Below are 25429 nucleotides of genomic sequence, written 5' to 3' on the forward strand. Positions count from 1 at the left end.
CATATCAGTGTGCCGGGAGCTGTGTTATTCCCCTCATATATCACTGTACGGTCCCCTCTCCCCTATATAATAATAATACCACATATCAGTGTGTGCCGGGAGCTGTGTTATTCCCCCTCATATATCACTGTATGGTCCCCTCTCCCCTATATAATAATAATACCACATAACAGCGTGTGCCGGGAGCTGTGTTATTCCCCCTCATATATCACTGTATGGTCCCCTCTCCTCTATATAATAATAATACCACATATCAGTGTGCCGGGAGCTGTGTTATTCCCCTCATATATCACTGTACGGTCCCCTCTCCCCTATATAATAATAATACCACATATCAGTGTGTGCCGGGAGCTGTGTTATTCCCCCTCATATATCACTGTACGGTCCCCTCTCTCCTATATAATAATAATACCACATATCAGTGTGTGCCGGGAGTTGTGTTATTTCCCTCCATATATCACTGTACGGTCCCCTCTCCCCTATATAATAATAATACCACATATCAGCGTGTGCCGGGAGCTGTGTTATTCCCCCTCATATATCACTGTACGGTCCCCTCTCCCCTATATAATAATAATACCACATATCAGCGTGTGCCGGGAGCTGTGTTATTCCCCCTCATATATCACTGTACGGTCGCCTCTCCCCTATATAATAATAATACCACATATCAGCGTGTGCCGGGAGCTGTGTTACTCCCCTCATATATCACTGTACGGTCCCCACTCCCCTATATAATAATAATACCACATATCAGCGTGTGCCGGGAGCCGTGTTATTCCCCCTCATATATCACTGTATGGTCCCCTCTACTCTATATAATAATAATACCACATATCAGTGTGCCGGGAGCTGTGTTATTCCCCTCATATATCACTGTACGGTCCCCTCTCCCCTATATAATAATAATACCACATATCAGTGTGTGCCGGGAGCTGTGTTATTCCCCCTCATATATCACTGTACGGTCCCCTCTTCCCTATATAATAATAATACCACATATCAGCGTGTGCCGGGAGCTGTGTTATTCCCCCTCATATATCACTGTATGGTCCCCTCTCCTCTATATAATAATAATACCACATATCAGTGTGCCGGGAGCTGTGTTATTCCCCTCATATATCACTATACGGTCCCCTCTCCCCTATATAATAATAATACCACATATCAGTGTGTGCCGGGAGCTGTGTTATTCCCCCTCATATATCACTGTACGGTCCCCTCTCTCCTATATAATAATAATACCACATATCAGTGTGTGCCGGGAGCTGTGTTATTCCCCCTCATATATCACTGTACGGTCCCCTCTCCTCTATAGAATAATAATACCACATATCAGTGTGTGCCGGGAGCTGTGTTATTCCTCCTCATATATCACTGTACGGTCCCCTCTCCTCTATATAATAATAATACCACATATCAGAGTGTGCCGGGAACTGTGTTATTCCCCCTCATATATCACTGTATGGTCCCCTCTCCCCTATATAATAATAATACCACATATCAGCGTGTGCTGGGAGCTGTGTTATTCCTCCTCATATATCACTGTACGGTCCCCTCTCCCCTATATAATAATAATACCACATATCAGCGTGTGCCGGGAGCTGTGTTATTCCTCCTCATATATCACTGTACGGTACCCTCTCCCCTATATAATAATAATACCACATATCAGCGTGTGCCGGGAGCTGTGTTATTCCCCCTCATATATCACTGTACGGTCCCCTCTCCCCTATATAATAATAATACCACATATCAGTGTGTGCCGGGAGCTGTGTTATTCCCCCTCATATATCACTGTACGGTCCCCTCTCCCCTATATAATAATAATACCACATATCAGCGTGTGCCGGGAGCTGTGTTATTCCCCCTCATATATCACTGTACGGTCCCCTCTCCCCTATAAAATAATAATACCACATATCAGCGTGTGCCGGGAGCTGTGTTATTCCCCCTCATATATCACTGTACGGTCCCCTCTCCCCTATATAATAATAATAATACCACATATCAGTGTGTGCCGGGAGCTGTGTTATTCCCCCTCATATATCACTGTACGGTCCCCTCTCCCCTATATAATAATAATACCACATATCAGCGTGTGCCGGGAGCAGTGTTATTCCCCCTCATATATCACTGTACGGTCCCCTCTCCCCTATATAATAATAATACCACATATCAGTGTGTGCCGGGAGCTGTGTTATTCCCCCTCATATATCACTGTACGGTCCCCTCTCCTCTATATAATAATAATACCACATATCAGTGTGTGCCGGGAGCTGTGTTATTCCTACTCATATATCACTGTACGGTCCCCTCTCCTCTATATAATAATAATACCACATATCAGAGTGTGCCGGGAGCTGTGTTATTCCTCCTCATATATCACTGTATGGTCCCCTCTCCCCTATATAATAATAATACCACATATCAGCGTGTGCTGGGAGCTGTGTTATTCCTCCTCATATATCACTGTACGGTCCCCTCTCCCCTATATAATAATAATACCACATATCAGCGTGTGCCGGGAGCTGTGTTATTCCCCCTCATATATCACTGTACGGTCCCCTCTCCCCTATATAATAATAATACCACATATCAGCGTGTGCCGGGAGCTGTGTTATTCCCCCTCATATATCACTGTACGGTCCCCTCTCACTTATATAATAATAATACCACATATCAGCGTGTGCCGGGAGCTGTGTTATTCCCCCTCATATATCACTGTACGGTCCCCTCTCCAATATATAATAATAATACCACATATCAGCGTGTGCCGGGAGCTGTGTTATTCCCCCTCATATATCACTGTATGGTCCCCTCTCCCCTATATAATAATAATACCACATATCAGCGTGTGCCGGGAGCTGTGTTATTCCCCCTCATATATCACTGTACGGTCCCCTCTCCCCTATATAATAATAATACCACATATCAGCGTGTGCCGGGAGCTGTGTTATTCCCCCTCATATATCACTGTACGGTCCCCTCTCCCCTATATAATAATAATACCACATATCAGCGTGTGCCGGGAGCTGTGTTATTCCCCCTCATATATCACTGTACGGTCCCCTCTCCCCTATATAATAATAATACCACATATCAGCGTGTGCCGGGAGCTGTGTTATTCCCCTCATATATCACTGTACGGTCCCCTCTCCCCTATATAATAATAATACCACATATCAGCGTGTGCCGGGAGCTGTGTTATTCCCCCTCATATATCACTGTACGGTCCCTTCTACCCTATATAATGATAATACCACATATCAGTGTGTGCCGGGAGCTGTGTTATTCCCCCTCATATATCACTGTACGGTCCCTTCTCCCCTATATAATGATAATACCACATATCAGTGTGTGCCGGGAGCTGTGTAATTACTCCTCATATATCACTGTACGGTCCTCTCCTCTATATAATAATAATACCACATATCAGCGTGTGCCGGGAGCTGTGTTATTCCCCCTCATATATCACTGTACGGTCCCCTCTCCTCTATATAATAATAATACCACATATCAGTGTGTGCCGGGAGCTGTGTTATTCCTCCTCATATATCACTGTACGTCCCCTCTCCCCTATATAATAATAATACCACATATCAGCGTGTGCCAGGAGCTGTGTTATTCCCCCTCATATATCACTGTACGGTCCCCTCTCCCCTATATAATAATAATACCACATATCAGTGTGTGCCGGGAGCTGTGTTATTCCCCTCATATATCACTGTACAGTCCCCTCTCTCCTATAAAATAATAATACCACATATCAGTGTGTGCCGGGAGCTGTGTTATTCCCCTCATATATCACTGTACGGTCCCCTCTCCCCTATATAATAATAATACCACATATCAGCGTGTGCCGGGAGCTGTGTTATTCCCCCTCATATATCACTGTACGGTACCCTCTCCCCTATATAATAATAATACCACATATCAGCGTGTGCCGGGAGCTGTGTTATTCCCCCTCATATATCACTGTACGGTCCCCTCTCCCCTATATAATAATAATACCACATATCAGCGTGTGCCGGGAGCTGTGTTATTCCCCCTCATATATCACTGTACGGTCCCCTCTCCCCTATATAATAATAATACCACATATCAGTGTGTGCCGGGAGCTGTGTTATTCCCCCTCATATATCACTGTACGGTCCCCTCTCCCCTATATAATAATAATACCACATATCAGCGTGTGCCGGGAGCTGTGTTATTCCCCCTCATATATCACTGTATGGTCCCCTCTCCTCTATATAATAATAATACCACATATCAGTGTGCCGGGAGCTGTGTTATTCCCCTCATATATCACTGTACGGTCCCCTCTCCCCTATATAATAATAATACCACATATCAGTGTGTGCCGGGAGCTGTGTTATTCCCCCTCATATATCACTGTACGGTCCCCTCTCTCCTATATAATAATAATACCACATATCAGTGTGTGCCGGGAGCTGTGTTATTCCCCCTCATATATCACTGTACGGTCCCCTCTCCTCTATATAATAATAATACCACATATCAGTGTGTGCCGGGAGCTGTGTTATTCCTCCTCATATATCACTGTACGGTCCCCTCTCCTCTATATAATAATAATACCACATATCAGAGTGTGCCGGGAACTGTGTTATTCCCCCTCATATATCACTGTACGGTCCCCTCTCCCCTATATAATAATAATACCACATATCAGTGTGTGCCGGGAGCTGTGTTATTCCTCCTCATATATCACTGTATGGCCCCTCTCCCCTATATAATAATAATACCACATATCAGCGTGTGCTGGGAGCTGTGTTATTCCTCCTCATATATCACTGTACGGTCCCCTCTCCCGTATATAATAATAATACCACATATCAGCGTGTGCCGGGAGCTGTGTTATTCCCCCTCATATATCACTGTACGGTCCCCTCTCCCCTATATAATAATAATACCACATATCAGCGTGTGCCGGGAGCTGTGTTATTCCCCCTCATATATCACTGTACGGTCCCCTCTCCCCTATATAATAATAATACCACATATCAGCGTGTGCCGGGAGCTGTGTTATTCCCCCTCATATATCACTGTACGGTCCCCTCTCCCCTATATAATAATAATACCACATATCAGCGTGTGCCGGGAGCTGTGTTATTCCCCCTCATATATCACTGTACGGTCCCCTCTCCCCTATATAATAATAATACCACATATCAGCGTGTGCCGGGAGCTGTGTTATTCCCCCTCATATATCACTGTACGGTCCCCTCTCCCCTATATAATAATAATACCACATATCAGCGTGTGCCGGGAGCTGTGTTATTCCCCCTCATATATCACTGTACGGTCCCCTCTCCCCTATATAATAATAATACCACATATCAGTGTGTGCCGGGAGCTGTGTTATTCCCCCTCATATATCACTGTATGGTCCCCTCTCCCCTATATAATAATAATACCACATATCAGCGTGTGCCGGTAGCTGTGTTATTCCCCCTCATATATCACTGTATGGTCCCCTCTCCTCTATATAATAATAATACCACATATCAGTGTGCCGGGAGCTGTGTTATTCCCCTCATATATCACTGTACGGTCCCCTCTCCCCTATATAATAATAATACCACATATCAGTGTGTGCCGGGAGCTGTGTTATTCCCCCTCATATATCACTGTACGGTCCCCTCTCCCCTATATAATAATAATACCACATAACAGCGTGTGCCGGGAGCTGTGTTATTCCCCCTCATATATCACTGTATGGTCCCCTCTCCTCTATATAATAATAATACCACATATCAGTGTGCCGGGAGCTGTGTTATTCCCCTCATATATCACTGTACGGTCCCCTCTCCCCTATATAATAATAATACCACATATCAGTGTGTGCCGGGAGCTGTGTTATTCCCCCTCATATATCACTGTACGGTCCCCTCTCTCCTATATAATAATAATACCACATATCAGTGTGTGCCGGGAGTTGTGTTATTTCCCTCCATATATCACTGTACGGTCCCCTCTCCCCTATATAATAATAATACCACATATCAGCGTGTGCCGGGAGCTGTGTTATTCCCCCTCATATATCACTGTACGGTCCCCTCTCCCCTATATAATAATAATACCACATATCAGCGTGTGCCGGGAGCTGTGTTATTCCCCCTCATATATCACTGTACGGTCGCCTCTCCCCTATATAATAATAATACCACATATCAGCGTGTGCCGGGAGCTGTGTTATTCCCCTCATATATCACTGTACGGTCCCCTCTCCCCTATATAATAATAATACCACATATCAGCGTGTGCCGGGAGCTGTGTTATTCCCCCTCATATATCACTGTATGGTCCCCTCTCCTCTATATAATAATAATACCACATATCAGTGTGCCGGGAGCTGTGTTATTCCCCTCATATATCACTGTACGGTCCCCTCTCCCCTATATAATAATAATACCACATATCAGTGTGTGCCGGGAGCTGTGTTATTCCCCCTCATATATCACTGTACGGTCCCCTCTCCCCTATATAATAATAATACCACATATCAGCGTGTGCCGGGAGCTGTGTTATTCCCCCTCATATATCACTGTATGGTCCCCTCTCCTCTATATAATAATAATACCACATATCAGTGTGCCGGGAGCTGTGTTATTCCCCTCATATATCACTATACGGTCCCCTCTCCCCTATATAATAATAATACCACATATCAGTGTGTGCCGGGAGCTGTGTTATTCCCCCTCATATATCACTGTACGGTCCCCTCTCTCCTATATAATAATAATACCACATATCAGTGTGTGCCGGGAGCTGTGTTATTCCCCCTCATATATCACTGTACGGACCCCTCTCCTCTATATAATAATAATACCACATATCAGTGTGTGCCGGGAGCTGTGTTATTCCTCCTCATATATCACTGTACGGTCCCCTCTCCTCTATATAATAATAATACCACATATCAGAGTGTGCCGGGAACTGTGTTATTCCCCCTCATATATCACTGTACGGTCCCCTCTCCCCTATATAATAATAATACCACATATCAGTGTGTGCCGGGAGCTGTGTTATTCCTCCTCATATATCACTGTACGGTCCCCTCTCCCCTATATAATAATAATACCACATATCAGCGTGTGCCGGGAGCTGTGTTATTCCCCCTCATATATCACTGTACGGTCCCCTCTCCCCTATATAATAATAATACCACATATCAGCGTGTGCCGGGAGCTGTGTTATTCCCCCTCATATATCACTGTACGGTCCCCTCTCCCCTATATAATAATAATACCACATATCAGCGTGTGCCGGGAGCTGTGTTATTCCCCCTCATATATCACTGTACGGTCCCCTCTCCCCTATATAATAATAATACCACATATCAGCGTGTGCCGGGAGCTGTGTTATTCCCCCTCATATATCACTGTACGGTCCCCTCTCCCCTATATAATAATAATACCACATATCAGCGTGTGCCGGGAGCTGTATTATTCCCCCTCATATATCACTGTACGGTCCCCTCTCCCCTATATAATAATAATACCACATATCAGCGTGTGCCGGGAGCTGTGTTATTCCCCCTCATATATCACTGTACGGTCCCCTCTCCCCTATATAATAATAATACCACATATCAGTGTGTGCCGGGAGCTGTGTTATTCCCCCTCATATATCACTGTATGGTCCCCTCTCGCCTATATAATAATAATAATACCACATATCAGCGTGTGCCGGTAGCTGTGTTATTCCCCCTCATATATCACTGTATGGTCCCCTCTCCTCTATATAATAATAATACCACATATCAGTGTGCCGGGAGCTGTGTTATTCCCCTCATATATCACTGTACGGTCCCCTCTCCCCTATATAATAATAATACCACATATCAGTGTGTGCCGGGAGCTGTGTTATTCCCCCTCATATATCACTGTACGGTCCCCTCTCCCCTATATAATAATAATACCACATATCAGCGTGTGCCGGGAGCTGTGTTATTCCCCCTCATATATCACTGTATGGTCCCCTCTCCTCTATATAATAATAATACCACATATCAGTGTGCCGGGAGCTGTGTTATTCCCCTCATATATCACTGTACGGTCCCCTCTCCCCTATATAATAATAATACCACATATCAGTGTGTGCCGGGAGCTGTGTTATTCCCCCTCATATATCACTGTACGGTCCCCTCTCTCCTATATAATAATAATACCACATATCAGTGTGTGCCGGGAGTTGTGTTATTTCCCTCCATATATCACTGTACGGTCCCCTCTCCCCTATATAATAATAATACCACATATCAGCGTGTGCCGGGAGCTGTGTTATTCCCCCTCATATATCACTGTACGGTCCCCTCTCCCCTATATAATAATAATACCACATATCAGCGTGTGCCGGGAGCTGTGTTATTCCCCCTCATATATCACTGTACGGTCGCCTCTCCCCAATATAATAATAATACCACATATCAGCGTGTGCCGGGAGCTGTGTTATTCCCCTCATATATCACTGTACGGTCCCCTCTCCCCTATATAATAATAATACCACATATCAGCGTGTGCCGGGAGCTGTGTTATTCCCCCTCATATATCACTGTATGGTCCCCTCTCCTCTATATAATAATAATACCACATATCAGTGTGCCGGGAGCTGTGTTATTCCCCTCATATATCACTGTACGGTCCCCTCTCCCCTATATAATAATAATACCACATATCAGTGTGTGCCGGGAGCTGTGTTATTCCCCCTCATATATCACTGTACGGTCCCCTCTCCCCTATATAATAATAATACCACATATCAGCGTGTGCCGGGAGCTGTGTTATTCCCCCTCATATATCACTGTATGGTCCCCTCTCCTCTATATAATAATAATACCACATATCAGTGTGCCGGGACCTGTGTTATTCCCCTCATATATCACTGTACGGTCCCCTCTCCCCTATATAATAATAATACCACATATCAGTGTGTGCCGGGAGCTGTGTTATTCCCCCTCATATATCACTGTACAGTCCCCTCTCTCCTATATAATAATAATACCACATATCAGTGTGTGCCGGGAGCTGTGTTATTCCCCCTCATATATCACTGTACGGTCCCCTCTCCTCTATATAATAATAATACCACATATCAGTGTGTGCCGGGAGCTGTGTTATTCCTCCTCATATATCACTGTACGGTCCCCTCTCCTCTATATAATAATAATACCACATATCAGCGTGTGCAGGGAACTGTGTTATTCCCCCTCATATATCACTGTACGGTCCCCTCTCCCCTATATAATAATAATACCACATATCAGTGTGTGCCGGGAGCTGTGTTATTCCTCCTCATATATCACTGTATGGTCCCCTCTCCCCTATATAATAATAATACCACATATCAGCGTGTGCCGGGAGCTGTGTTATTCCCCCTCATATATCACTGTACGGTCCCCTCTCCCCTATATAATAATAATACCACATATCAGCGTGTGCCGGGAGCTGTGTTATTCCCCCTCATATATCACTGTACGGTCGCCTCTCCCCTATATAATAATAATACCACATATCAGCGTGTGCCGGGAGCTGTGTTATTCCCCTCATATATCACTGTACGGTCCCCTCTCCCCTATATAATAATAATACCACATATCAGCGTGTGCCGGGAGCTGTGTTATTCCCCCTCATATATCACTGTATGTTCCCCTCTCCTCTATATAATAATAATACCACATATCAGTGTGCCGGGAGCTGTGTTATTCCCCTCATATATCACTGTACGGTCCCCTCTTCCCTATATAATAATAATACCACATATCAGTGTGTGCCGGGAGCTGTGTTATTCCCCCTCATATATCACTGTACGGTCCCCTCTCCCCTATATAATAATAATACCACATATCAGCGTGTGCCGGAAGCTGTGTTATTCCCCCTCATATATCACTGTATGGTCCCCTCTCCTCTATATAATAATAATACCACATATCAGTGTGCCGGGAGCTGTGTTATTCCCCTCATATATCACTATACGGTCCCCTCTCCCCTATATAGTAATAATACCACATATCAGTGTGTGCCGGGAGCTGTGTTATTCCCCCTCATATATCACTGTACGGACCCCTCTCTCCTATATAATAATAATACCACATATCAGTGTGTGCCGGGAGCTGTGTTATTCCCCCTCATATATCACTGTACGGTCCCCTCTCCTCTATATAATAATAATACCACATATCAGTGTGTGCCGGGAGCTGTGTTATTCCTCCTCATATATCACTGTACGGTCCCCTCTCCTCTATATAATAATAATACCACATATCAGAGTGTGCCGGGAACTGTGTTATTCCCCCTCATATATCACTGTACGGTCCCCTCTCCCCTATATAATAATAATACCACATATCAGTGTGTGCCGGGAGCTGTGTTATTCCTCCTCATATATCACTGTATGGTCCCCTCTCCCCTATATAATAATAATACCACATATCAGCGTGTGCTGGGAGCTGTGTTATTCCTCCTCATATATCACTGTACGGTCCCCTCTCCCCTATATAATAATAATACCACATATCAGCGTGTGCCGGGAGCTGTGTTATTCCCCCTCATATATCACTGTACGGTCCCCTCTCCCCTATATAATAATAATACCACATATCAGCGTGTGCCGGGAGCTGTGTTATTCCCCCTCATATATCACTGTACGGTCCCCTCTCCCCTATATAATAATAATACCACATATCAGCGTGTGCCGGGAGCTGTGTTATTCCCCCTCATATATCACTGTACGGTCCCCTCTCCCCTATATAATAATAATACCACATATCAGCGTGTGCCGGGAGCTGTGTTATTCCCCCTCATATATCACTGTACGGTCCCCTCTCCCCTATATAATAATAATACCACATATCAGCGTGTGCCGGGAGCTGTGTTATTCCCCCTCATATATCACTGTACGGTCCCCTCTCCCCTATATAATAATAATACCACATATCAGCGTGTGCCGGGAGCTGTGTTATTCCCCCTCATATATCACTGTACGGTCCCCTCTCCCCTATATAATAATAATACCACATATCAGTGTGTGCCGGGAGCTGTGTTATTCCCCCTCATATATCACTGTACGGTCCTCTCTCCCCTATATAATAATAATACCACATATCAGCGTGTGCCGGTAGCTGTGTTATTCCCCCTCATATATCACTGTATGGTCCCCTCTCCTCTATATAATAATAATACCACATATCAGTGTGCCGGGAGCTGTGTTATTCCCCTCATATATCACTGTACGGTCCCCTCTCCCCTATATAATAATAATACCACATATCAGTGTGTGCCGGGAGCTGTGTTATTCCCCCTCATATATCACTGTACGGTCCCCTCTCCCCTATATAATAATAATACCACATATCAGCGTGTGCCGGGAGCTGTGTTATTCCCCCTCATATATCACTGTATGGTCCCCTCTCCTCTATATAATAATAATACCACATATCAGTGTGCCGGGAGCTGTGTTATTCCCCTCATATATCACTGTACGGTCCCCTCTCCCCTATATAATAATAATACCACATATCAGTGTGTGCCGGGAGCTGTGTTATTCCTCCTCATATATCACTGTATGGTCCCCTCTCCCCTATATAATAATAATACCACATATCAGCGTGTGCTGGGAGCTGTGTTATTCCTCCTCATATATCACTGTACGGTCCCCTCTCCCGTATATAATAATAATACCACATATCAGCGTGTGCCGGGAGCTGTGTTATTCCCCCTCATATATCACTGTACGGTCCCCTCTCCCCTATATAATAATAATACCACATATCAGCGTGTGCCGGGAGCTGTGTTATTCCCCCTCATATATCACTGTACGGTCCCCTCTCCCCTATATAATAATAATACCACATATCAGCGTGTGCCGGGAGCTGTGTTATTCCCCCTCATATATCACTGTACGGTCCCCTCTCCCCTATATAATAATAATACCACATATCAGCGTGTGCCGGGAGCTGTGTTATTCCCCCTCATATATCACTGTACGGTCCCCTCTCCCCTATATAATAATAATACCACATATCAGCGTGTGCCGGGAGCTGTGTTATTCCCCCTCATATATCACTGTACGGTCCCCTCTCCCCTATATAATAATAATACCACATATCAGCGTGTGCCGGGAGCTGTGTTATTCCCCCTCATGTATCACTGTACGGTCCCCTCTCCCCTATATAATAATAATACCACATATCAGTGTGTGCCGGGAGCTGTGTTATTCCCCCTCATATATCACTGTATGGTCCCCTCTCGCCTATATAATAATAATAATACCACATATCAGCGTGTGCCGGTAGCTGTGTTATTCCCCCTCATATATCACTGTATGGTCCCCTCTCCTCTATATAATAATAATACCACATATCAGTGTGCCGGGAGCTGTGTTATTCCCCTCATATATCACTGTACGGTCCCCTCTCCCCTATATAATAATAATACCACATATCAGTGTGTGCCGGGAGCTGTGTTATTCCCCCTCATATATCACTGTACGGTCCCCTCTCCCCTATATAATAATAATACCACATATCAGCGTGTGCCGGGAGCTGTGTTATTCCCCCTCATATATCACTGTATGGTCCCCTCTCCTCTATATAATAATAATACCACATATCAGTGTGCCGGGAGCTGTGTTATTCCCCTCATATATCACTGTACGGTCCCCTCTCCCCTATATAATAATAATACCACATATCAGTGTGTGCCGGGAGCTGTGTTATTCCCCCTCATATATCACTGTACGGTCCCCTCTCTCCTATATAATAATAATACCACATATCAGTGTGTGCCGGGAGTTGTGTTATTTCCCTCCATATATCACTGTACGGTCCCCTCTCCCCTATATAATAATAATACCACATATCAGCGTGTGCCGGGAGCTGTGTTATTCCCCCTCATATATCACTGTACGGTCCCCTCTCCCCTATATAATAATAATACCACATATCAGCGTGTGCCGGGAGCTGTGTTATTCCCCCTCATATATCACTGTACGGTCGCCTCTCCCCAATATAATAATAATACCACATATCAGCGTGTGCCGGGAGCTGTGTTATTCCCCTCATATATCACTGTACGGTCCCCTCTCCCCTATATAATAATAATACCACATATCAGCGTGTGCCGGGAGCTGTGTTATTCCCCCTCATATATCACTGTATGGTCCCCTCTCCTCTATATAATAATAATACCACATATCAGTGTGCCGGGAGCTGTGTTATTCCCCTCATATATCACTGTACGGTCCCCTCTCCCCTATATAATAATAATACCACATATCAGTGTGTGCCGGGAGCTGTGTTATTCCCCCTCATATATCACTGTACGGTCCCCTCTCCCCTATATAATAATAATACCACATATCAGCGTGTGCCGGGAGCTGTGTTATTCCCCCTCATATATCACTGTATGGTCCCCTCTCCTCTATATAATAATAATACCACATATCAGTGTGCCGGGAGCTGTGTTATTCCCCTCATATATCACTGTACGGTCCCCTCTCCCCTATATAATAATAATACCACATATCAGTGTGTGCCGGGAGCTGTGTTATTCCCCCTCATATATCACTGTACGGTCCCCTCTCTCCTATATAATAATAATACCACATATCAGTGTGTGCCGGGAGCTGTGTTATTCCCCCTCATATATCACTGTACGGTCCCCTCTCCTCTATATAATAATAATACCACATATCAGTGTGTGCCGGGAGCTGTGTTATTCCTCCTCATATATCACTGTACAGTCCCCTCTCCTCTATATAATAATAATACCACATATCAGCGTGTGCAGGGAACTGTGTTATTCCCCCTCATATATCACTGTACGGTCCCCTCTCCCCTATATAATAATAATACCACATATCAGTGTGTGCCGGGAGCTGTGTTATTCCTCCTCATATATCACTGTATGGTCCCCTCTCCCCTATATAATAATAATACCACATATCAGCGTGTGCCGGGAGCTGTGTTATTCCTCCTCATATATCACTGTACGGTCCCCTCTCCCCTATATAATAATAATACCACATATCAGCGTGTGCCGGGAGCTGTGTTATTCCCCCTCATATATCACTGTACGGTCCCCTCTCCCCTATATAATAATAATACCACATATCAGCGTGTGCCGGGAGCTGTGTTATTCCCCCTCATATATCACTGTACGGTCCCCTCTCCCCTATATAATAATAATACCACATATCAGCGTGTGCCGGGAGCTGTGTTATTCCCCCTCATATATCACTGTACGGTCCCCTCTCCCCTATATAATAATAATACCACATATCAGCGTGTGCCGGGAGCTGTGTTATTCCCCCTCATATATCACTGTACGGTCCCCTCTCCCCTATATAATAATAATACCACATATCAGCGTGTGCCGGGAGCTGTGTTATTCCCCCTCATATATCACTGTACGGTCCCCTCTCCCCTATATAATAATAATACCACATATCAGCGTGTGCCGGGAGCTGTGTTATTCCCCCTCATATATCACTGTACGGTCCCCTCTCCCCTATATAATAATAATACCACATATCAGTGTGTGCCGGGAGCTGTGTTATTCCCCCTCATATATCACTGTACGGTCCCCTCTCCCCTATATAATAATACCACATATCAGCGTGTGCCGGTAGCTGTGTTATTCCCCCTTATATATCACTGTATGGTCCCCTCTCCTCTATATAATAATAATACCACATATCAGTGTGCCGGGAGCTGTGTTATTCCCCTCATATATCACTGTACGGTCCCCTCTCCCCTATATAATAATAATACCACATATCAGTGTGTGCCGGGAGCTGTGTTATTCCCCCTCATATATCACTGTACGGTCCCCTCTCCCCTATATAATAATAATACCACATATCAGCGTGTGCCGGGAGCTGTGTTATTCCCCCTCATATATCACTGTATGGTCCCCTCTCCTCTATATAATAATAATACCACATATCAGTGTGCCGGGAGCTGTGTTATTCCCCTCATATATCACTGTACGGTCCCCTCTCCCCTATATAATAATAATACCACATATCAGTGTGTGCCGGGAGCTGTGTTATTCCCCCTCATATATCACTGTACGGTCCCCTCTCTCCTATATAATAATAATACCACATATCAGTGTGTGCCGGGAGTTGTGTTATTTCCCTCCATATATCACTGTACGGTCCCCTCTCCCCTATATAATAATAATACCACATATCAGCGTGTGCCGGGAGCTGTGTTATTCCCCCTCATATATCACTGTACGGTCCCCTCTCCCCTATATAATAATAATACCACATATCAGCGTGTGCCGGGAGCTGTGTTATTCCCCCTCATATATCACTGTACGGTCCCCTCTCCCCTATATAATAATAATACCACATATCAGCGTGTGCCGGGAGCTGTGTTATTCCCCTCATATATCACTGTACGGTCCCCTCTCCCCTATATAATAATAATACCACATATCAGTGTGTGCCGGGAGCTGTGTCATTCCCCCTCATATATCACTGTACGGTCCCTTCTCCCCTATATAATGATAATACCACATATCAGTGTGTGCCGGGAGCTGTGTTATTCCCCCCCATATATCACTGTACGGTCCCTTCTCCCCTATATAATGATAATACCACATATCAGTGTGTGCCGGGAGCTGTGTAATTACTCCTCATATATCACTGTACGGTCCTCTCCTCTATATAATAATAATACCACATATCAGCGTGTGCCGGGAGCTGTGTTATTCCCCCTCATATATCACTGTACGGTCCCCTCTCCTCTATATAATAATAATACCACATATCAGTGTGTGCCGGGAGCTGTGTTATTCCTCCTCATATATCACTGTACGTCCCCTCTCCCCTATATAATAATAATACCACATATCAGCGTGTGCCAGGAGCTGTGTTATTCCCCCTCATATATCACTGTACGGTCCCCTCTCCCCTATATAATAATAATACCACATATCAGTGTGTGCCGGGAGCTGTGTTATTCCCCTCATATATTACTGTACAGTCCCCTCTCTCCTATATAATAATAATACCACATATCAGTGTGTGCCGGGAGCTGTGTTATTCCCCTCATATATCACTGTACGGTCCCCTCTCCCCTATATAATAATAATACCACATATCAGCGTGTGCCAGGAGCTGTGTTATTCCTCCTCATATATCACTGTACTGTCCCCTCTCTCCTATATAATAATAATACCACATATCAGTGTGCGGGAGCTGTGTTATTCCTCCTCATATATCACTGTACGGTCCCCTCTCCCCTATATAATAATAATACCACATATCAGCGTGTGCCGGGAGCTGTGTTATTCCCCCTCATATATCACTGTACTGTCCCCTCTCTCCTATATAATAATAATACCACATATCAGTGTGCCGGGAGCTGTGTTATTCCCCCTCATATATCACTGTATGGTCCCCTCTCCTCTATATAATAATAATAATACCACATATCAGCGTGTGCCGGGAGCTGTGTTATTCCTCCTCATAAATCACTGTACGTCCCCTCTCCCCTATATAATAATAATACCACATATCAGCGTGTGCCGGGAGCTGTGTTATTCCCCCTCATATATCACTGTACTGTCCCCTCTCTCCTATATAATAATAATACCACATATCAGTGTGCCGGGAGCTGTGTTATTCCCCCTCATATATCACTGTATGGTCCCCTCTCCTCTATATAATAATAATACCACATATCAGTGTGCGGGAGCTGTGTTATTCCTCCTCATATATCACTGTACGGTCCCCTCTCCCCTATATAATAATAATAATACCACATATCAGCGTGTGCCGGGAGCTGTGTTATTCCCCCTCATATATCACTGTACTGTCCCCTCTCTCCTATATAATAATAATACCACATATCAGTGTGCCGGGAGCTGTGTTATTCCCCCTCATATATCACTGTATGGTCCCCTCTCCTCTATATAATAATAATACCACATATCAGTGTGTGCCGGGAGCTGTGTTATTCTTCCTCATATATCACTGTACAGTCCCCTCTCCCCTATATAATAATACCACATATCAGTGTGTGCCGGGAGCTGTGTTATTCCTCCTCATATATCACTGTACGGCCCCCTCTCCTCTATATAATAATAATACCACATATCAGTGTGCGGGAGCTGTGTTATTCCTCCTCATATATCACTGTACGGTCCCCTCTCCCCTATATAATAATATACCACATATCAGCGTGTGCCGGGAGCTGTGTTATTCCCCCTCATATATCACTGTACTGTCCCCTCTCTCCTATATAATAATAATACCACATATCAGTGTGCCGGGAGCTGTGTTATTCCCCCTCATATATCACTGTATGGTCCCCTCTCCTCTATAAAATAATAATACCACATATCAGTGTGTGCCGGGAGTTGTGTTATTCCCCCTCATATATCACTGTACGGTCCCCTCTCCCCTATATAATAATACCACATATCAGTGTGTGCCGGGAGCTGTGTTATTCCTCCTCATATATCACTGTACGGTCCCCTCTCCCCTATATAATAATATACCACATATCAGCGTGTGCCGGGAGCTGTGTTATTCCCCCTCATATATCACTGTACTGTCCCCTCTCTCCTATATAATAATAATACCACATATCAGTGTGTGCCGGGAGCTGTGTTATTCCCCCTCATATATCACTGTACGGTCCCCTCTCTCCTATATAATAATAATACCACATATCAGTGTGTGCCGGGAGTTGTGTTATTTCCCTCCATATATCACTGTACGGTCCCCTCTCCCCTATATAATAATAATACCACACATCAGCGTGTGCCGGGAGCTGTGTTATTCCCCCTCATATATCACTGTACGGTCCCCTCTCCCCTATATAATAATAATACCACATATCAGCGTGTGCCGGGAGCTGTGTTATTCCCCCTCATATATCACTGTACGGTCCCCTCTCCCCTATATAATAATAATACCACATATCAGCGTGTGCCGGGAGCTGTGTTATTCCCCTCATATATCACTGTACGGTCCCCTCTCCCCTATATAATAATAATACCACATATCAGTGTGTGCCGGGAGCTGTGTCATTCCCCCTCATATATCACTGTACGGTCCCTTCTCCCCTATATAATGATAATACCACATATCAGTGTGTGCCGGGAGCTGTGTTATTCCCCCCCATATATCACTGTACGGTCCCTTCTCCCCTATATAATGATAATACCACATATCAGTGTGTGCCGGGAGCTGTGTAATTACTCCTCATATATCACTGTACGGTCCTCTCCTCTATATAATAATAATACCACATATCAGCGTGTGCCGGGAGCTGTGTTATTCCCCCTCATATATCACTGTACGGTCCCCTCTCCTCTATATAATAATAATACCACATATCAGTGTGTGCCGGGAGCTGTGTTATTCCTCCTCATATATCACTGTACGTCCCCTCTCCCCTATATAATAATAATACCACATATCAGCGTGTGCCAGGAGCTGTGTTATTCCCCTCATATATTACTGTACAGTCCCCTCTCTCCTATATAATAATAATACCACATATCAGTGTGTGCCGGGAGCTGTGTTATTCCCCTCATATATCACTGTACGGTCCCCTCTCCCCTATATAATAATAATACCACATATCAGCGTGTGCCAGGAGCTGTGTTATTCCTCCTCATATATCACTGTACTGTCCCCTCTCTCCTATATAATAATAATACCACATATCAGTGTGCGGGAGCTGTGTTATTCCTCCTCATATATCACTGTACGGTCCCCTCTCCCCTATATAATAATAATACCACATATCAGCGTGTGCCGGGAGCTGTGTTATTCCCCCTCATATATCACTGTACTGTCCCCTCTCTCCTATATAATAATAATACCACATATCAGTGTGCCGGGAGCTGTGTTATTCCCCCTCATATATCACTGTATGGTCCCCTCTCCTCTATATAATAATAATAATACCACATATCAGCGTGTGCCGGGAGCTGTGTTATTCCTCCTCATATATCACTGTACGTCCCCTCTCCCCTATATAATAATAATACCACATATCAGCGTGTGCCGGGAGCTGTGTTATTCCCCCTCATATATCACTGTACTGTCCCCTCTCTCCTATATAATAATAATACCACATATCAGTGTGCCGGGAGCTGTGTTATTCCCCCTCATATATCACTGTATGGTCCCCTCTCCTCTATATAATAATAATACCACATATCAGTGTGCGGGAGCTGTGTTATTCCTCCTCATATATCACTGTACGGTCCCCTCTCCCCTATATAATAATAATAATACCACATATCAGCGTGTGCCGGGAGCTGTGTTATTCCCCCTCATATATCACTGTACTGTCCCCTCTCTCCTATATAATAATAATACCACATATCAGTGTGCCGGGAGCTGTGTTATTCCCCCTCATATATCACTGTATGGTCCCCTCTCCTCTATATAATAATAATACCACATATCAGCGTGTGCCGGGAGCTGTGTTATTCCTCCTCATATATCACTGTACTGTCCCCTCTCCCCTATATAATAATAATACCACATATCAGTGTGTGCCGGGAGCTGTGTTATTCTTCCTCATATATCACTGTACAGTCCCCTCTCCCCTATATAATAATACCACATATCAGTGTGTGCCGGGAGCTGTGTTATTCCTCCTCATATATCACTGTACGGCCCCCTCTCCTCTATATAATAATAATACCACATATCAGTGTGCGGGAGCTGTGTTATTCCTCCTCATATATCACTGTACGGTCCCCTCTCCCCTATATAATAATATACCACATATCAGCGTGTGCCGGGAGCTGTGTTATTCCCCCTCATATATCACTGTACTGTCCCCTCTCTCCTATATAATAATAATACCACATATCAGTGTGCCGGGAGCTGTGTTATTCCCCCTCATATATCACTGTATGGTCCCCTCTCCTCTATATAATAATAATACCACATATCAGTGTGCGGGAGCTGTGTTATTCCTCCTCATATATCACTGTACGGTCCCCTCTCCCCTATATAATAATAATACCACATATCAGCGTGTGCCGGGAGCTGTGTTATTCCCCCTCATATATCACTGTACTGTCCACTCTCTCCTATATAATAATAATACCACATATCAGTGTGGCGGGAGCTGTGTTTTTCCCCCTCATATATCACTGTATGGTCCCCTCTCCTCTATATAATAATAATACCACATATCAGCGTGTGCCGGGAGCTGTGTTATTCCTCCTCATATATCATTGTACTGTCCCCTCTCCCCTATATAATAATAATAATACCACATATCAGTGTGTGCCGGGAGCTGTGTTATTCCTCCTCATATATCACTGTACAGTCCCCTCTCCCCTATATAATAATACCACATATCAGTGTGTGCCGGGAGCTGTGTTATTCCTCCTCATATATCACTGTACGGCCCCCTCTCATCTATATAATAATAATACCACATATCAGTGTGCGGGAGCTGTGTTATTCCTCCTCATATATCACTGTACGGTCCCCTCTCCCCTATATAATAATAATACCACATATCAGCGTGTGCCGGGAGCTGTGTTATTCCCCCTCATATATCACTGTACTGTCCCCTCTCTCCTATATAATAATAATACCACATATCAGTGTGCCGGGAGCTGTGTTATTCCCCCTCATATATCACTGTATGGTCCCCTCTCCTCTATATAATAATAATACCACATATCAGTGTGCGGGAGCTGTGTTATTCCTCCTCATATATCACTGTACGGTCCCCTCTCCCCTATATAATAATAATACCACATATCAGCGTGTGCCGGGAGCTGTGTTATTCCCCCTCATATATCACTGTACTGTCCCCTCTCTCCTATATAATAATAATACCACATATCAGTGTGCCGGGAGCTGTGTTATTCCCCCTCATATATCACTGTATGGTCCCCTCTCCTCTATATAATAATAATGCCACATATCAGTGTGTGCCGGGAGCTGTGTTATTCCTCCTCATATATCACTGTACTGTCCCCTCTCCCCTATATAATAATACCACATATCAGTGTGTGCCGGGAGCTGTGTTATTCCTCCTCATATATCACTGTACGGTACCCTCTCCCCTATATAATAATAATACCACATATCAGCGTGTGCCGGGAGCTGTGTTATTCCCCCTCATATATCACTGTACTGTCCCCTCTCTCCTATATAATAATAATACCACATATCAGTGTGCCGGGAGCTGTGTTATTCCCCCTCATATATCACTGTATGGTCCCCTCTCCTCATAATAATACCACATATCAGTGTGCGGGAGCTGTGTTATTCCTCCTCATATATCACTGTACGGTCCCCTCTCCCCTATATAATAATAATAATACCACATATCAGTGTGTGCCGGGAGTTGTGTTATTTCACTCCATATATCACTGTACTGTCCCCTCTCTCCTATATAATAATACCACATATCAGTGTGTGCCGGGAGCTGTGTTAATCCTCCTCATATATCACTGTACGGCCCCCTCTCCTCTATATAATAATAATACCACATATCAGTGTGCGGGAGCTGTGTTATTCCTCCTCATATATCACTGTACGGTCCCCTCTCCCCTATATAATAATAATAATACCACATATCAGCGTGTGCCGGGAGCTGTGTTATTCCCCCTCATATATCACTGTACGGTCCCCTCTCCCCTATATAATAATAATACCACATATCAGCGTGTGCCGGGAGCTGTGTTATTCCCCCTCATATATCACTGTACGGTCCCCTCTCCCCTATATAATAATAATACCACATATCAGCGTGTGCCGGGAGCTGTGTTATTCCCCCTCATATATCACTGTACGGTCCCCTCTCCCCTATATAATAATAATACCACATATCAGCGTGTGCCGGGAGCTGTGTTATTCCCCCTCATATATCACTGTACGGTCCCCTCTCCCCTATATAATAATAATACCACATATCAGTGTGTGCCGGGAGCTGTGTTATTCCCCCTCATATATCACTGTATGGTCCCCTCTCGCCTATATAATAATAATAATACCACATATCAGCGTGTGCCGGTAGCTGTGTTATTCCCCCTCATATATCACTGTATGGTCCCCTCTCCTCTATATAATAATAATACCACATATCAGTGTGCCGGGAGCTGTGTTATTCCCCTCATATATCACTGTACGGTCCCCTCTCCCCTATATAATAATAATACCACATATCAGTGTGTGCCGGGAGCTGTGTTATTCCCCCTCATATATCACTGTACGGTCCCCTCTCCCCTATATAATAATAATACCACATATCAGCGTGTGCCGGGAGCTGTGTTATTCCCCCTCATATATCACTGTATGGTCCCCTCTCCTCTATATAATAATAATACCACATATCAGTGTGCCGGGAGCTGTGTTATTCCCCTCATATATCACTGTACGGTCCCCTCTCCCCTATATAATAATAATACCACATATCAGTGTGTGCCGGGAGCTGTGTTATTCCCCCTCATATATCACTGTACGGTCCCCTCTCTCCTATATAATAATAATACCACATATCAGTGTGTGCCGGGAGTTGTGTTATTTCCCTCCATATATCACTGTACGGTCCCCTCTCCCCTATATAATAATAATACCACATATCAGCGTGTGCCGGGAGCTGTGTTATTCCCCCTCATATATCACTGTACGGTCCCCTCTCCCCTATATAATAATAATACCACATATCAGCGTGTGCCGGGAGCTGTGTTATTCCCCCTCATATATCACTGTACGGTCGCCTCTCCCCAATATAATAATAATACCACATATCAGCGTGTGCCGGGAGCTGTGTTATTCCCCTCATATATCACTGTACGGTCCCCTCTCCCCTATATAATAATAATACCACATATCAGCGTGTGCCGGGAGCTGTGTTATTCCCCCTCATATATCACTGTATGGTCCCCTCTCCTCTATATAATAATAATACCACATATCAGTGTGCCGGGAGCTGTGTTATTCCCCTCATATATCACTGTACGGTCCCCTCTCCCCTATATAATAATAATACCACATATCAGTGTGTGCCGGGAGCTGTGTTATTCCCCCTCATATATCACTGTACGGTCCCCTCTCCCCTATATAATAATAATACCACATATCAGCGTGTGCCGGGAGCTGTGTTATTCCCCCTCATATATCACTGTATGGTCCCCTCTCCTCTATATAATAATAATACCACATATCAGTGTGCCGGGAGCTGTGTTATTCCCCTCATATATCACTGTACGGTCCCCTCTCCCCTATATAATAATAATACCACATATCAGTGTGTGCCGGGAGCTGTGTTATTCCCCCTCATATATCACTGTACGGTCCCCTCTCTCCTATATAATAATAATACCACATATCAGTGTGTGCCGGGAGTTGTGTTATTTCCCTCCATATATCACTGTACGGTCCCCTCTCCCCTATATAATAATAATACCACATATCAGCGTGTGCCGGGAGCTGTGTTATTCCCCCTCATATATCACTGTACGGTCCCCTCTCCCCTATATAATAATAATACCACATATCAGCGTGTGCCGGGAGCTGTGTTATTCCCCCTCATATATCACTGTACGGTCGCCTCTCCCCAATATAATAATAATACCACATATCAGCGTGTGCCGGGAGCTGTGTTATTCCCCTCATATATCACTGTACGGTCCCCTCTCCCCTATATAATAATAATACCACATATCAGCGTGTGCCGGGAGCTGTGTTATTCCCCCTCATATATCACTGTATGGTCCCCTCTCCTCTATATAATAATAATACCACATATCAGTGTGCCGGGAGCTGTGTTATTCCCCTCATATATCACTGTACGGTCCCCTCTCCCCTATATAATAATAATACCACATATCAGTGTGTGCCGGGAGCTGTGTTATTCCCCCTCATATATCACTGTACGGTCCCCTCTCCCCTATATAATAATAATACCACATATCAGCGTGTGCCGGGAGCTGTGTTATTCCCCCTCATATATCACTGTATGGTCCCCTCTCCTCTATATAATAATAATACCACATATCAGTGTGCCGGGAGCTGTGTTATTCCCCTCATATATCACTGTACGGTCCCCTCTCCCCTATATAATAATAATACCACATATCAGTGTGTGCCGGGAGCTGTGTTATTCCCCCTCATATATCACTGTACGGTCCCCTCTCTCCTATATAATAATAATACCACATATCAGTGTGTGCCGGGAGCTGTGTTATTCCCCCTCATATATCACTGTACGGTCCCCTCTCCTCTATATAATAATAATACCACATATCAGTGTGTGCCGGGAGCTGTGTTATTCCTCCTCATATATCACTGTACGGTCCCCTCTCCTCTATATAATAATAATACCACATATCAGCGTGTGCAGGGAACTGTGTTATTCCCCCTCATATATCACTGTACGGTCCCCTCTCCCCTATATAATAATAATACCACATATCAGTGTGTGCCGGGAGCTGTGTTATTCCTCCTCATATATCACTGTATGGTCCCCTCTCCCCTATATAATAATAATACCACATATCAGCGTGTGCCGGGAGCTGTGTTATTCCTCCTCATATATCACTGTACGGTCCCCTCTCCCCTATATAATAATAATACCACATATCAGCGTGTGCCGGGAGCTGTGTTATTCCCCCTCATATATCACTGTACGGTCCCCTCTCCCCTATATAATAATAATACCACATATCAGCGTGTGCCGGGAGCTGTGTTATTCCCCCTCATATATCACTGTACGGTCCCCTCTCCCCTATATAATAATAATACCACATATCAACGTGTGCCGGGAGCTGTGTTATTCCCCCTCATATATCACTGTACGGTCCCCTCTCCCCTATATAATAATAATACCACATATCAGCGTGTGCCGGGAGCTGTGTTATTCCCCCTCATATATCACTGTACGGTCCCCTCTCCCCTATATAATAATAATACCACATATCAGCGTGTGCCGGGAGCTGTGTTATTCCCCCTCATATATCACTGTACGGTCCCCTCTCCCCTATATAATAATAATACCACATATCAGCGTGTGCCGGGAGCTGTGTTATTCCCCCTCATATATCACTGTACGGTCCCCTCTCCCCTATATAATAATAATACCACATATCAGTGTGTGCCGGGAGCTGTGTTATTCCCCCTCATATATCACTGTACGGTCCCCTCTCCCCTATATAATAATAATACCACATATCAGCGTGTGCCGGTAGCTGTGTTATTCCCCCTTATATATCACTGTATGGTCCCCTCTCCTCTATATAATAATAATACCACATATCAGTGTGCCGGGAGCTGTGTTATTCCCCTCATATATCACTGTACGGTCCCCTCTCCCCTATATAATAATAATACCACATATCAGTGTGTGCCGGGAGCTGTGTTATTCCCCCTCATATATCACTGTACGGTCCCCTCTCCC

At 44.5% G+C, this 25429-nt stretch overlaps 1 protein-coding gene across 1 annotated transcript in view; it reads right to left on the reverse strand.

The window, feature by feature from the left end:
* Window positions 1–25429, reverse strand: part of LOC134983590 (zinc finger protein 260-like) — a 221730-nt gene that overhangs the window by 62158 nt on the left and 134143 nt on the right. The gene's annotated exons all lie outside the window — the stretch shown is intronic.

This window comes from Pseudophryne corroboree, assembly GCF_028390025.1.
Source record: "Pseudophryne corroboree isolate aPseCor3 chromosome 3 unlocalized genomic scaffold, aPseCor3.hap2 SUPER_3_unloc_19, whole genome shotgun sequence".
NCBI lineage: Eukaryota > Metazoa > Chordata > Amphibia > Anura > Myobatrachidae > Pseudophryne > Pseudophryne corroboree.